The sequence below is a fragment of the Ovis canadensis genome, chromosome X, assembly GCF_042477335.2.
Source record: "Ovis canadensis isolate MfBH-ARS-UI-01 breed Bighorn chromosome X, ARS-UI_OviCan_v2, whole genome shotgun sequence".
Lineage (NCBI taxonomy): Eukaryota > Metazoa > Chordata > Mammalia > Artiodactyla > Bovidae > Ovis > Ovis canadensis.
The window spans coordinates 104,705,518-104,722,053 of record NC_091727.1 but is presented as its reverse complement, the minus strand read 5'-3'; the positions used below and the strand labels follow the sequence as shown (position 1 = coordinate 104,722,053).

At 40.9% G+C, this 16,536-nt stretch overlaps 1 long non-coding RNA gene across 1 annotated transcript; it reads right to left on the bottom strand.

Moving 5' to 3' along the window:
- Positions 1 to 2,841: 2,841 nt before the first annotated feature.
- Positions 2,842 to 15,505, bottom strand: LOC138931154 (uncharacterized). The gene is made up of 2 exons (XR_011446426.1): positions 13,083 to 15,505; positions 2,842 to 8,640 (listed from the first exon to the last, which is right to left on the bottom strand). It is a non-coding gene; the product is annotated as an uncharacterized lncRNA (long non-coding RNA).
- Between the last annotated feature and the right edge of the window lie 1,031 nt (positions 15,506 to 16,536).

The following is a 16,536-nucleotide window of genomic DNA, read 5'->3' as shown; positions in this document are numbered from 1 at the left end:
TTCGATAGGGATTATACTGAATCCGTAGATTACATTGGGTAGTATGATCATTTTATCAATATTAATTCTTCTAAACCATGAACATGGTATATCTTTCCATCCTTTTCTATCATCTTCAATTTCTTTTGTTAGTGTCTTACAGTTTTTGGAGTACAGGTATTTTATTTCCTAGGTATTTTATTCTATTGACACAATTAAAAATGGGATTGTTTCCTTAACTTTTCTTTCTTGAAGTTTGTTGTTACTATATAGAAATGGAACAGATTTAAAGCATATTACATTTGTATCTTGAAACTTCACTGAATTTATTGATGTGCTTTGGTAGGTTTTGGTGGCATGTTTAGAATTTTTCACGTATAGTATCGTTATGTTCAGTGACATTACAACTTCTTTTCAATTTAGATTCCTTTTATTTCTTTTTCTTCTCTGACTGCCACAGCTAGGACTTCCAAAACTATCTTGAATAAAAGTGGCATGAGTGAGCATCTTTATCCCGATCCTCATCTTAAGAGAAAATACTTTCAGCACTTCACCATTAAGTATGATGTTACCTATGGATTTATCATTATATGGCCTTTATTAAAGTATGTTCCCTCTACACAGAATTTGTGGAGATTTTATTGTACATGAATATTGAATTCTGAAAAAAAAAAACTTTTCTGCACCTGTTATCACACATTTTTATTCTCCGATTTGTTAAGGTAGTGTGTCACACTGATTGATTTACATATACTGACTCATCCTTGCATTGTTGGATTAAATCCCCTTTGATCAGGGTAAATGATCTTTTTAATGTATTATTGGACTTGGTTTGCTACTATTTTGTTAACAACTTTACATTTACATTCATCGTTGATATTTGGTGTATAATTTCTTTTTTTCTGAGTTTGATATGAGAATGATGCTGTCATCATAGAATGAGTTCCAAAGTATTCCTTCCTTTGCAATTTTCTGGAATAATTTCAGAGGGATAGGTGTTAACACTTCTCTAAATGTTTGCTAGAACTCACCCGTGTAGCCATTCTGGTCCTGGTATTTTGCTTATTGAGTATTGATTCAATTTCAGGAATGGAAATTGGTCTGTTCATACTATCTATTTCTTCCTGGTTCAGCTTGGCAGATTGGACATTTCTAGGAATTTGTCCACTTCTTTAGTTTGTCCATTTTATTGGCATATAGTTGTTGGTAGCAGTCTCTTATAATCCTTTGTACATCTGTGATCTTATTTTTAACTTCTCCTTTTTCATTTCTAATTGTATTTATTTGGTCCCTTTCTCTTTTTTCTTGCAGAGTCTTGCTGAAGGTTAATCATTTTGCTTATCTTCTCGAAGAACCTGATCATTTCTATTTTTTTAAATCTCTAATTCACTTATTTCTGCTCTGATCTTTATGATTTCTTTCTTTCTAACTTTGGGTTTTGTTTGTTGTTTTTCCTTTAGGTGGAAAGTTTTGAGATTTCTCTTGTTTCCTGAGGTAGGCTTGTATCATCATCAGCTTCCCTCTTGGAACTGTTTGCTGCATCCCATAGGTTTTCTATCAGTGTGTTTTCATAGGTCTCCACACGTCGTTTGATTTTTTTTTTCATTGGTTCATGACCCGTTTAGTAGCATTTTGTTTAGTCCCCATGCATTTTTTTTGCAGCTTTTTCTTACAATTTATTTCTAGTCTTATAGCTTTGTAGTCAGAAATTATGCTTAATATGATTTCAATTTTCTTAAATTTATTGAGGTTTAAATAAATTCTTAAATTTATTTTGTCTGGCCTAACATGTGATTCTAGGAATGTTCCATATGCACCTGAAAAGAATGTGTATTCTGCTGCTTTTGGATGGAATGTTCTATACCTCTTAAGTCCATTTGGCCTAATGTGTCATTTGAGTCCAGTGTTTCCTTATTGATTTTCTGTCTGGATGATGTGTCCATTAATGTAAGTGGAATGTTAAAGTCTCCCCACTATTATTGTGTTACTGGGGATTTCTCCCTTTATATCCATTAACATGTGCTTTATGTAATTAGGTGCTCCTATGTTGGGTACATATTTATACATAAATATATATATATATATATATTTGTAATTGTTATATCTTCTTCTTGGATTGATCCCTTCATTATATACTGTCCATTTGCTCTTGTAATCATCTTTATTATTCCATTATTTTGACTGATGCAAGTATTGACACCTTGGCCTACTTTTGCTTTCCATTTACATGGAATGTTTTTCCATCCCTTCATTTTCAGTCTTTTCAGTGTCTTTAGATATGAAGTGAGTCTACTCTTGGCAGCATACATACAGGTCTTGTTTCTGTATCCATTCAACCACTCCGTGTCTTTTAACTGAAGCATCTAGTCCATTTATATTTAAGGCAATTATTGATGTGTACTTATTACCAGTTTGTTAATTGTTTGGGAGTTATTTATGTAGGTCTTTCACCTTGCTTCTTCTTTGTTCTCTTCTCTTGTGATTTGATGACTACCTGTGGGTTCCTTCTTTTAATATATCTATCTATCATAGGCTTTTGATTTGTGGTTACCATAAGGTTTTTATATAGCTAGATGTGAATATATATACATATATATGTTTTAAGTTCCATTTTCCTAATTTCACATGCACTGTAACAAACATGTATTTGTATTCCTCTCCCCTCATGATTACTGTTTTTGATATCATATTTTACATTTAATTGTCTTGTGTATCTCTAACTTGGTTATTGTGGATATAGATGATTTTACTAATTTGTCTTTTACCCTCCCTGCTAGCTTTCTGCATAGATGATTTACTATGTGTACTGTATGTTTGCCTTTACTGGTGAAGTTTTTCATTTCATGATTGTCATGTTTCTAGTTTTTCCTTTTCTTTTTCATTTAGTCAATTTCCTTTCACATTTCTTGTAAAGCTTGTTTGGTGGTGCTGAACTCTTAGTTTTCACTTGTCTGTGAAACTGTTGATCTCCCCATCAAATCTCAATAAGAGCCTTGCTTGGTAGAGTATTCTTGGTTGTAGGCTTTTCCCTTCAATCACTTTAAATATATCATGCCGCTGTATTCTGTTCTGCAGAATTTCTGCTGAAAAGTCAGTTGATGGCCTTATGAGTATTCTCTACTTTGTGATTTGTTGCTTCACCCTTCCTTGTTGCTTTTAATAGTCTCTCTTTATCTTTAGTTTTTGCCATTTTAATTTCCATGTGTCTTGATGTGGTCCCCTTTTGTTGATAATCATTTTCTTTCTCAATCAAACAGAATAGGTTGATATTTATTATTGACGTTTTCAAAGAGTCTAGAATTTATTATTTCTATTGCATTTTTGGCTTTCTACTTCCTTGAATTTATTTTTATAATGATTGACTCAATCTTTCCTTTTAAAGAGAATGTTTTTGTTGTTTCATAATATTTAGTAAAATGAACTCATTCTTTTTGGTATTCTTTAATTAAAAACATTACAAAGGCATTTATGGATGAAAGCTTCCTTTTGTGTAAAACATCTACAGAAAGAATAGAATGTGATTTCATGTCTTCCTTCTTTAATTCCTTGATGGATATTATATAAATTACCTTTTTCTTTTCTATTTGAGTCAAAGGAAAAATGTGCTTCCTAATTTCAAATTAGATAAGATTTGGTAACTTTTCATTATTTGTAACAGAGAAGGCAATGGCAACCCACCCCAGTGTTCTTGCCTGGAGAATCCCAGGGACAGGGAAGCCTGGCGGGCTGCCGTCTATGGGGTCGCACAGAGTCGGACACACTGAAGTGACGCAGCAGCAGCAGCAGCAGCAGCATTATTTGTAAAATTACTGGACAATAGACAATGTGGACTACAAGATACTAGCAGTTTTAATATATTACATGATTTGGGGGCCAAGCAAATAACGAATTTCTATCAATACTTCAAATTTTTTTAAAATAAACCTCATTCCCTAAGAGGGGAAATGTAAGATTATATAGTTAGTAAGTAATTTATGTTTATTAATTAATTCAATTCTCTTGTGTTCTACAAGAACCTAAGATTGGTGTATGTGTAAAGCAAAAGAATCAGAAGTGAATATCCATAAGTTTATTCAGTGTTTATTTTGACATAGTCCATTTATATTCGTGATTTTCTTTTTTTAAGAACATTTCTTTATTTCCTCAGTCCTTTTACAAATAAAAGGGCGTTTTCTACTAAAAAATAGTAAAAAAAAAAAATCAATAAATAATAAAGTAAAAATCTTAAGATATATAAAAGGAAAAGGTTACTCAATGACATTGGAAATGACTTCTACTGTAATCTTAAATGAAACCAACAATAAGCATACACTACATTTTAAAAAGTCTTTTATGAAAGAAGTGTACAGAAGTGTGTCACTGCATGTGAGGCATTGTTTTGAATAAAGAGCACTAAATAGGCCTTACTATTGGGCTTAGAAAAGGGTTATTTTGTTTAGAAAAGAAAAAAACAAAAAACCAGGGGTATGACTGCTAAGATAAAAAATGGAGTCAGAATCTCTGAGAGCCTCAGAGATAAGCTGTATGGCTAGGGGTATCCTCTTCTACACGTTGAACTTGCAGCATTTCTTTTTCTTTTAAATTTGGATATGTCAGAACTATCCCTTGAGACATAAAACTTGGTACCAACGGAAAATACTGAATATGAAATGCTGAATGAAGAAAACAAGAAATGCTTAGGCTAAGTAGATATAATTTCTGAAAGCACAAGATGTCTGATGAGGGTGAGTGGTTTTAGGCCTCAGTTTGATTTCATGGAAAACCAAAATGCAGAAGTGTACCTGCTTGAGCAAGTTTCCTCAAATTGGACAAAATGCTATCTTGGTTCTTTTGTCTCTTTGTGAAGTTTTTTCAAATTGGAAGGGCGGGAGAAGAGAGCTAAGGACAGGGTCTATTGACATGGCTGGAGCGCTACTGCCATCATGCGGAAACAGTTTCAAAACATCCTAGGTTGTTACACTGTCCTTGTAAGTTCTACTAGTCAAGGAATATCAGACCTATGAGAAGGTAGAACAGGCTTGGGCCCTCAGCTGGACCTCCTTGCTTTCTTTTCTAAAGCCTACCGGAGACCTGGATGTTGGGGGCATCTTGGCCTAGAATCTGCAGGGTGAGGGGGCCTAGAATCTGCTGGAGTAAGCCAGGTGCCACACGTCATACTTCACTTGGTAAAGAATCTGCCCACAATGCAGGAGACCTGGGTCCAGTTCCTGGGTCAGGAAGATCCCCTGGAGAAGAGACTGGCTACACACTTCAGTAGTCTTGCCTGGAGAAGTCTATGGACAGAGGAGCCTGGTGGACTACAGTCCACAGGGTCTCAAAGAGTCTAGACTGAACGACTAACATTTTCATTTTCACCAGGAGGTCAAGGTACAGAAAGTTGTAGGGTGGGGGTTAGGTTTCCTTCCAAAATGGGCTGGACTAGTAGAACTCACACAAAGACTAATGTAAGCTTCTGTAAACATTTGTCCCCTGTTCTTGCCCCTTGCAAGCAGAGTTAACACACTTTCATATGGTGTCCCTATGCTACAGGGCTTCAGTTCCTTCGGCTAAAGTATTAAAGCATGATGGACAAGCCTATTCCAAGGGAAATTCAGCAGCATTTGGTTTGACTGTTCTGAGTCTCAAGTCAGAAAAAATTATAGAGCCCCACTGCCCGGAAACAAAGGGGGCAAGTTAGAAGTAGAGGCTAATATGCCCAGTCTAACTTAGGCTAGCTAAAGAAAAAAGATCTACCCAAGAGGGAATCTTGATCTCCTCTCAAGTGTCACAAGAAGGGAAGACATAATACTCTTAAGACCTGAGACCACTAATCACATTATAGTAATCAACATTCTCTGATTTTGCTTCATAACTAAAGCTGGATGGAGATGAAGGAATTTCATAGGCCTGTCCTCTTGTGACACCTGAGATAATATCAAGACTCCATTAAGCATTTCATCTAGGCCTAATAAACAGCTACAAATCTACTGTAGCTGCCTTCTCCTTCCAGACCTAGCAAATACTTCTTGGTCTTCTTTTCCATTTGGTAACTTCACTAGGATGTGTAAGTCTATTCAGCTAGCCAGCGCTACATGGGACTCCAGAACGGCATGGTCTATGACGTACAAGCATACCAGATACTGCTAAACTGCCCTCAGAACAAACTTAATCATCTTGCAGATGCTTCAGCCACAAGAGACCCAGGCGTAGATGAAACTGAACAATTTCCTATGCCTGAAAAACAAGTGGACTAATAATTACAAGGTCAACAGAATCTGACTTATTTTTACCTGTGTTCCTGTATGCCAAGAATCCAAGATGGAACTGAACTTATTTCCTGAATCCTCTCTGCACCTGAGTCTTAGAGAATGCAAGAAAACCAGAAAAAGTTGGAGGCTTCCACAAAGCGCTCCAGAACTGAGCCTACAGTTTATTTCTCTAGTGCTTAAGAGTTTGAGTGCTAAAGTCTGATTATTCTGCTTTTGTCTATATTATTAGCCATCTAAGCTTGGAAAAGGTTTGTAAAATTTCTGTGCTATGTTTCCTTATTTATTAAGTGGCAAGAATCACTCTACTCATCCAGAGGGATACTGTGAAGAATCAATCTATGAATTCTTATCAAAAATCTGTGGAATACTTACTGGTATGCTGTAAATACTCAATAATTATCAGCAAAAGTTATTGCCTAGAAATGCCCTAATGTTGTCCTTCATGTTCTGGAATGATCTTTTTTCTCCTAGGTCTGCCTCCTTGAGACTTACCCTGGGAAGAAGACTATATAATACCTTGAAAAAATACATGGGATGTAAATCTGCATGAAGAAGAACAGAACTAGGTCAGGTAGAAATTCAGTTCTTGCTAAAGAAGATGCCTGATGGAGACACAGAGTTTAGGTCTCAGTTTTGATATGAGTGGAAACGAAAAGCAAGAGAACAACAGCATGAGCAAGTTTCCTGAATGGTCAGTCATGTCCCACTTTTTGTGACCACATGGACTATAGCCAGACTTCTCTTGTCCATGAAATACTCCAGGCAAGAATACTGAAGTGGGTTGCTATTTTCTACTCCAGGAAATCTTCCCAAATCAGGGATGGGACCTGTGACTCCTGTATCTCATGGACTGCTAGGCGGATTCTATACCATTGTGCCACCTGGAAAGCCAAGCAACTTTCTTGCTGCTGCTGCTAAGTTGCTTCAGTCGTGTATGACTCTGTGCGACCCCATAGATAGCCTTCCACCAGGCTCCCCCCGTCCCTGGGATTCTCCAAGCAGGAACACTGGAGTGGGTTGCCATGTCCTTCTCCAATGCATGAAACTGAAAAGTGAAAGTGAAGTCGCCCAGTCGAGTCCGACTCTTGGCGACCCCATGGACTGCAGCCCACCAGGCTCCTCCATCCACAGGATTTTCCAGCCAAGAGTACCGGAATGGGATGCTGTTGCCTTCTCCAAAGCAACGTTCTTAAAACCCTCCAAAATACAAGGCAGCCATGTTTCCTGGTGCCTTTGTCTCTTGGCGGTGTTTTTTTCAGACTGGTTGGGTGGAAGATGAGAGCTCAAGGACCTAGCCGGCCTACATATCTGGGGCACTACTGCCCTCATGAGGAAATTGTTTGAAAACACCGAAAACCCTTACAACTTCCTTGCTTTGAGGCCAAAAGTTGTAGAAGAGCACACATGTGGGGACTTGGAAAAGGCTTGGACCCAAGCTGGGCCTCCTTCCTTCTTCTCTATGGCCCTACAGGATTCTTGAACACTGGTGGAATCCTGGTGTACAGTGTGGGGAGTGAGGGGCTAGAACTGAGCCAGCAGCTGCCTGGTCCAGGCAAGCAAGTCATGGGTAAGGCCTTGTTCCCCACCCAATGCAGACAAGATTAGAGAAATCCACTGAAGGACAAAGGCAGGCTCTGGTGGGTATGTCTCCTATTCCTGCTCTTTGGAACAAAATGTAGTAGGCTTTCAAGTGCTACCCAGGTATAAGGGGATGTGGATCTTTAATGGCAGCAGCGTCAGGACATCAAAGACAAGCCAGTTCCTGGTAGCATTATGACAGGAGCAGGTGTGCTTGCTAAGTACTCGGGTTCACCCAGATGTTTACAGGCCCACTGCCTGGAGTTCACAGGGCCTGAACAGAGGCGGAACCACCCAGCCAAACAAAGGAGTGTTAAATGACCTTGTGTTATTTCTTCATATATATCTGTTGTAGCAGGTACTTTCTGAAGAAGCACGATTCTTTCTAGAAAGGAAAACCATGTGGCAAATATGATGTCACTGAAGATGGTGAAGCAGGGAACTCCAGTGATGCATCCCTCCATAAAAGTAACAAAGGAGCTGATAAAGTGTCAAGATCCAATTTTACAGAGCTCTAGATCTAGTTGAAAACGTAAGACAATCAGCAATGGCTTGGTGAAGAAAGAAGTGACTACTTTGCAGTGAGAGAGGACTGTGACATTCAAAATTCCCCACCTACCACCCCTAAAAACCACACTGCCTTAAAGATGGCTCTTGTCATCCTGGTGCGTGATGTGAGTTCCGGAGGGGGAGATACGGAGTTACTCTCAAAGAATTGTGGTTGTCAAGTTTGACCTCTCTGGAGGCTCCCTGAAAGGTTGGTGCAAGAACTTGTCTTTGTCTTGACTTCCTTGGAGTGTTTCCACCGCTGAGCTGTCTTGAAGAAAGGCATTTACTAAAAAAATTTAAAGGCACAAGAATTGACCAGAAAAGCCTGGGGCAATAGACAATACTTAGGACAAGAAGTAGACAAATGGAGAAGCACAGAAAGGAGAAGGCTATGAAAGGAAATATACTGCGGAAGAAAGAACTTTAAAAGTTCTTACATGTGCTGGAGAAATTAGAAACGTGCAGACCTCTGCAGGGCTACACGACTATTCAGATGAGGCCTGAGGCCCTAAATATTCGTATCTCTTTAGGCTCCTTGCAAGCTGGAAGTGAAGGATAGAGCTGTGAGCAGTCTTTATAATCATTGAAAGAGTTCTCGAGACAAATTCAATTGCAAAGACTGGCAGCATTTTTCAAATGTTTACAGAAAGTCTGTCACAACACTACTGATCACCAAGCTAACACAACATAGACGTGAGTGACCACACATGACCAAGTACAGACTTGACAAAAATAATAGAGAAAAGTCACTAAACAAGAAAAAAGCAGTACACAAGAAGTGCCATCAACTAAACCTGTGTGTTGGAAATCTAATTTCCATGTTGATACATCAGAAAATTCAAAATGTTCAGTTTTCACCACCAATTAAAAAATGAGACATCCAAAGTAACAGAGGTATATGTGTGTTTATAGGAAAAACCAATAAACTAAAGTCGTCTAGAATAAAGGCTAGGAAATGGATATATTAGAAAAGACTTTAAATAAACTCCCCTAAATATGGGGATATTTGATGGACATCTTTAAATATGAAAGGGATTTAAAAAAAAAAACTAAATACAATGAACTGATGAAAACCAGGAAAACAATGTAACACTAAAGTTTATAATCAAACTTACAAGAGCCACGAAGCAAGAATCTTGCAAGCATCAATACACATTATCATATACAAAGTAGCCTCAATACAATTTGCAGTTGATTTCTCTTCTGAAACCTTTAAAATTCTAAAAGAAAAAGAAAACCTATCAACCAAGGATTCCACATCCAGCTAGACTCTTCCAAAAATGAAGGAGAAACTAAGACATTCCTAGAAAAGAAAACAAATGAAGTTTGTTACTAAAAGACCTAGCATAACAGAAATGTAAAAGGGAGTCCTCTAAGGTGAAATGAAGACACTAATCAATAACTTGAAGTCATATGAAGAAATAAAGAACAAAGATACAGGTAACATTTAAATGCGATAATGAATAAATAAATTTAAATGCCATAATAATAGTGTGTGTGAGTTTAGTTACTAAGTTCTAGCCAACTCTTTTGCAACCCTATGGACTGTATACACTGCCAAGGCGCCTCTGTCTGTGGGATTTTCCAGACAAGAATACTGGGGTGGGTTGACAATTCCTTCTCCAGGGGATCTTCCCAACCCAGGGTTTGAACCTGTGTTTACTGCATTGGCAGAAGGATTCTTTACCACTGAGCCACTACGGAAGTCATGTATATTTGCTTGCAGGATTTTAGTATACATGTCAGACCAGGGATTGAATCCCAGCCACAGTAGTGAGAGCACTAACTCGAAACTCCTTATTTTTGTTTTCTAATCTTTTCTTTTCCTTTGGAATTTAAAATGTAAGACAAGTACACAAGGAAAATTATAAATCTAAGTTAATGGGAATGCAGTGTACTAAGATATAATCTGTGAAAATAACATAAAAGATTTTAAAGCTGCAAAGGATAAAAACAAAAATAAACAAATGGGACCTAACTAAAATCAAAAGCTTCTTCACAACAAAGGAAACTATAAGCAAGGTGAAAAGACAGCCTTCCGAAAGGGAGAAAATAATAGCAAATGAAGCAACTGACAAACAACTAATCTCAAAAATTTACAAGCAACTCCTGTAGCTCAATTCCAGAAAAATAAACGACCCAATCAAAAAATGGGCCAAAGAACTAAATAGACATTTCTCCAAAGAAGACATACAGATGGCTAACAAACACATGAAAAGATGCTCAACATCACCCATTATCAGAGAAATGCAAATCAAAACCACAATGAGGTACCATTTTACACCAGTCAGAATGGCTGCGATCCAAAAGTCTACAAGCAATAAATGCTGGAGAGGGTGTGGAGAAAAGGGAACCCTCTTACACTGTTGGTGGGAATGCAAACTAGTACAGCCACTATGGAGAACAGTGTAGAGATTCCTTAAAAAGCTGGAAATAGAACTGCCTTATGACCCAGCAATCCCACTGCTAGGCATACACACCAAGGAAACAAGAATTGAAAGAGACACGTGTACCCCAATGTTCATCGCAGCACTGTTTATAAGAGCCAGGACATGGAAGCAACCTAGATGTCCATCAGCAGATGAATGGTTAAGAAAGCTGTGGTACATATACACAATGGAGTATTACTCAGTCATTAAAAAGAATACATTTGAATCAGTTCTAATGAGGTGGATGGCCGATTAATGAACTGGAGCCGATTATACAGAGTGAAGTAAGCCAGAAAGAAAAACACCAATACAGTATACTAATGCATATATATGAAATGTAAAAGATGCTAACGATAACCCTGTATGCGAGACAGCAAAAGAGACACAGATGTATAGAACAGTCTTTTGGATTCTGTGGGAGAGGGAGAGGGTGGGGTGATTCGGGAGAACGGCATTGAAACATGTATAATATCATATATGAAATGAATCGCCAGTCCATACTGGATGCTTCGGGCTGGTGCACTAGGATGACCCAGAGGGATGGTACAGGGAGGGAGGAGGGAGGGGAGTTCAGGATGGGGAACATGTGTTTACCCGTGGCGGATTCATGTTGATGTTTAGAAAAACCAATGCAACATTGTAAAGTAATTAGCCTCCAACTACAATAAATAAATTTAAATTAAAAAAAGATATTAAAGCTGCAAAGGAACAAAAGTAATTTGATACTAAACTATTAAGTATACTTTAATTATACATACCTGACCAAAAAAGACTTAAATCTGGAAAAAAGATGCCTGATGAGGTTGGGTCACTTAGATCACAGTTTGATATTCAACGGAAACCACAAATTATATAAAAAGACTATTGTAAGGTAATTAGCCTCCAATTTAAATGAATGAATTTATATTTTAAAAGAATAAAATGAATGTCATATATGATTAAAAAAAGAAAAGGAAAGACTAGAAGCTGAGTTCCTCAAACCAGGAAAGAACAAACTAGCCATATACCCTACTGCCTTCCTCTGTTCAGAGTGTTTTTTCAGACTGGAAGGGCGGGAGAAGAAAGCTGGGAGCAGGGCTTCTTGTCTGTTCTGAGACCATACTGCCATCGTGCGGAAAGTGTTTCATCGGGCCCAAGCTGTGAGCTGCTCTCCTTTGCAAGGCCTAGCAGTGGAGGCAGCTCAGACCAATGTAGAACCAACAGAACCTGACCTCAAGCTTGGCCCCTCTCTACCTTTTTCCTCTGTGGTCTGGCAGGATCAGTGGACAGTCAGGTTCTGGGCTCAGTATCTGATCAATGAGCGACCTGGGCCCGGGAGCCCTCCAGCTGCTGCCCGGAAGTCCGGCCACCGGAAGGAGGGAGGCGGGGCCTCAGTTTCCTAACAGTGTGGGCTGGACTTAGAGCCAAGCAAGAGAAATGGGGGTATTTGTCTTGTGAATCTGCCCTTTGAGGTTCAGGCCTCCTGGTTACCCCTGTGTTGTAGGGTCTGGGCCCACTGTGACAAGAGCAACAGAGCGCAATGGACGGGCCAGTGCCAAGAACCCTACAGAGCCGGTGTCATTGATGGAGTTGAGGGTGACCAAATGTCTAAAGTACCATGGCTTGGAGCAAGAAGGACCTGTATGGAAAGAATGGGCATACACCGTTTTGGTGCTGTGAGCCAGAACATCTCGGAGAGTGCAGTTGCTCAAGGGAATGAAAGTCAGGAATGTACTGGATCGGCCGGCTGGCTCCTGGGCCCTGGCCCCTCACGGAGCTGACTGACCGCCCCTGCTCCTGCCAGACCACAGAGAAAAAGGTAGAGAGGCCAGGCTTGAGTTCAGGTTCTGTTTTCTCTTCCATTGGCCTGACCAGGTTGTCAAGGAGGAAGAGCTCACAGCTTGAGCCTGATCAAACTGTTACCGCACGATGGCGGTATGGTCTCAGAACAAACAAGGAGCCCTGCTCCAAGCATCTTTCTCCCGCCCGTCCAGTCTGAAAAAACGCCATGAACAAAGATACAGGAAAATATGGCTGCCTGGTATTTTGTTCGGTTTAATGAAACCTGTTCATACTTTTGCATTTAATGTTTGCTTTCCGTTAGATATCAAACTGAGATGTAAGCCATCCAACCTCATCGGGCATCTTCTCTTTTCCAGATTTCCTTTTGTACTTGACCAAGGTTTCCCACATTTGCTCTTATTCTCTCACCCTTTTATCTCCAGCAATTTTTCAAGCTATCAAATTGATTCGTGGTGTCAAGAGGCAAGCCTCAGGAATTCATGCCAAAGGAAGAAACAACAACAAAAAAATGATATACCTAAGGACTTGGTCAGTCTAGGCAACAGCCCACGTGGTGGTGATTATTCTATCGCATTTTCCAAACTCCCTGGGGTCTTCATATGTTAGACCTTGGGTGTTGTGTTGGAGCAGCCACTTGGTGGAGCCCTAGGAGGAAGGACCAGAGACCTCACATGACTGAATGCAGGCAATCTCCTACTCCAATCTCCTCGTTATGATCATACATTCTTCAGTTCAGTTCAGTTCAGTCACTCAGTCGTGTCCGACTCTTTGCGACCACATGAATCGCAGCATGCCAGGCCTCCCTGTCCATCACCAGCTCCCGGAGTTCACTCAGACTCGCGTCCATCGAGTCAGTGATGCCATCCAGCCATCTCATCCTCTGTCGTCCCCTTCTCCAACTGCCCGCAATCCCTCCCAGCATCAGAGTCTTTTCCAATGAGTCAACTCTTCACATGAGGTGGCCAAAATACTGGAGCTTCAGATTCAGCATCATTCCCTCCAAAGAAATCCCAGGGCTGATCTCCTTCAGAATGGACTGGTTGGATCGCCTTGCAGTCCAACGGACTCTCAAGAGTCTTCTCCAACACCACAGTTCAAAAGCATCAATTCTTTGGTGCTCAGCTTTCTTCACAGGCCAACTCTCACATCCATACGTGACCACTGGAGAAACCATAGCCTTGACTACACAGACATTTGTTGGCAAAGTAATGTCTCTGCTTTTCAATATGGTATCTACGTTGGTCATAACTTTTCTTCCAAGGAGTAAGCATCTTTTAATTTCATGGCTGCAGTCACCATCTGCAGTGATTTTGGAGTCCCCCAAAATAAAGTAGTTAAAAACACCAATACAGTATGCTAACGCATAAATATGGAATTTAGAATGAGGTAACGATAAGCCTGTATGCAAGACAGCAAAAGAGACATGGATGTATAGAACAGTCTTTTGGACTCTGTGGGAGAGGGGGAGGGTGGGATGATTTGGGAGAACGGCATTGAAACGTGTATAATATCATATATGAAACGAATCACCAGTCCAGGTTCCATGCATGATACTGGATGCTTCGGGCTGGTGCACTGGGATGACCCAGAGGGATGGTATGAGGCGGGAAGAGGGAGGGGAGTTCAGGATGAGGAACACACCTGTATACCTGTGGGGGATTCATGTTGATGTATGAAAAACCAATAAAATATTGTAAAGTGTTGTAAATAATGTAAAGTAAACCGATACAATTTGTAAAGCTAACCTCCAATTAAATAAATTTATATTAAAAAATTAAATAAACGTCATATATGATTTTAAAAAAAAGACAAGACTAGCAGATGGTTTCCTCAAACCAGGAAAGTACAAAGTAGCCATATTTCCTACTGCCTTTGTCTGTTCACAGTGTTTTTTCACACTGGAAGGGCGGGAGAAGAATGCTTGGAGCAGGGCTCCTTGTCTGTTCTGAGACCATACCGCCATCGTGCGGAAAGTGTTTCATCGGGCCCAAGCTGTGAGCTGCTCTTCTTTGCAAGGCCTAGCAGTGGAGGCAGCTCAGACCAATGTAGGACCAACAGAACCTGAACTCAAGCCTGGCCCCTCTCTACCTTATTCTGTGTGGTCTGGCAGGATCAGTGGACAGTCAGGTTCTGGGCTCAGTATCTGATCAGTCAGGGCCCCAGCCAGGGAGCCCTCCAGCTGCTGCCCAGAAGTCCAGCCACCCGAAGGAGGGAGGCGGGGCCTCAGTTTCCTAACAGTGTGGCCTGGACTTAGAGGCAAGCAAGGAAAACGGGGGCATTTGTCTTGTGAATCTGCCCTTTAGAGTTCAGGCCTCCTGGTTACCCGTGTGTGGTAGGGTCTGGGCCCACTGTGACAGGAGCAACAGAGCGCAACAGACGGGCCAGTGCCAAGTACCCTAAAGAGCCAGTGTCATTGATGGAGTTGCTGCTACTGCTGCTGCTAAGTCACTTCAGTTGTGTCCGACTCTGTGCGGCCCTATAGACAGCAGACCACCAGGCTCCCCCGTCCCTGGGATTCTCCAGGCAGGAGTACTGGAGTGGGGTGCCATTGATGGAGTTGAGGGTGACCAAATGTCTAAAGTACCATGGCTTGGAGCAAGAAGGACCTGTATGGAAAGAATGGGCATACACCTCTTTGGTGCTGTGAGCCAGGACATCTCGGAGACTGCAGTAGCTCAAGGGAATGAAAATCAGGAATGTACTGGAAGCAGCCGGCTGGCTCCTGGGCCCTGGCCCCTCACGGAGCTGACTGACCGCCCCTGCTCCTGCCAGACCACAGAGAAAAAGGCAGAGAGGCCAGGCTTGAGTTCAGGTTCTGTTTTCTCTTCCATTGGACAGAGCAGGTTCTCAAGTAGAACAGCTCAAACTTGAGCCTGATCAAACTGTTACCGCACGATGGCAGTATGGTCTCAGAACAGACAAGAAGCCCTGCTCCAAGCATCTTTCTCCCGCCCTTCCAGTCTGAAAAAACGCCATGAACAAAGATATAAGAAAATGTGGCTGCCCAGTATTTTGTTCAGATTAATGAAACCTGTTCATACTTTTGCATTTAATTTTTGCTTTCTGTTAGATATCAAACTGAGATGCAAGCCATCCAACCTCATCGGGCATCTTCTCTTTTCCAGATTTCCCTTTGTACTTGACAAAGATTTCCCACATTTGCTCTTATTCTCTCACCCTTTAATCTCCAGCAATTTTTCATGCTATCAAATTGTTTCATGGTGTCAAGGGGCACACCTCTGGAATTCATGCCAAAGGAAGGAAAAAAAAATGAGATACCTAAGGACTTGGTCAGTCTAGGCAACAGCCCACGTGGTGGTTATTATTCTATCGCATTTTCCAAACTCCCTGGGGTCTTCATATGTTAGACCTTGTGTGTTGTGTTGGAGCAGCCACTTGGTGGAGCCCTGGGAGGAAGGACCAGAGACCTCACATGACTGAATGCAGGCAATCTCCTACTCCAATCTACTTACAATCATACATTCTTCAGTTCTGTCCAGTTCAGTCGCTCAGTCGTGTCCGACTCTTTGCGACCCCATGAATCGAAGCACGCCAGGCCTCCCTGTCCATCACCAGCTCCCGGAGTTCACTCAGACTCATGTCCATCGAGTCAGTGATGCCATCCAGCCATCTCATCCTCTGTCGTCCCCTTCTCCAACTGCCCGCAATCCCTCCCAGCATCAGAGTCTTTTCCAATGAGTCAACTCTTCACATGAGGTGGCCAAAGTACTGGAGCTTCAGATTCAGCATCATTCCCTCCAAAGAAATCCCAGGGCTGATCTCCTTCAGAATGGACTGGTTGGATCGCCTTGCAGTCCAACGGACTCTCAAGAGTCTTCTCCAACACCACAGTTCAAAAGCATCAATTCTTTGGCGCTCAACTTTCTTCACAGTCCAACTCTCACATCCGTACGTGACCACTGGAAAAACCATGGCCTTGACTAGACAGACCTTCGTTGGCAAAGTAAAGG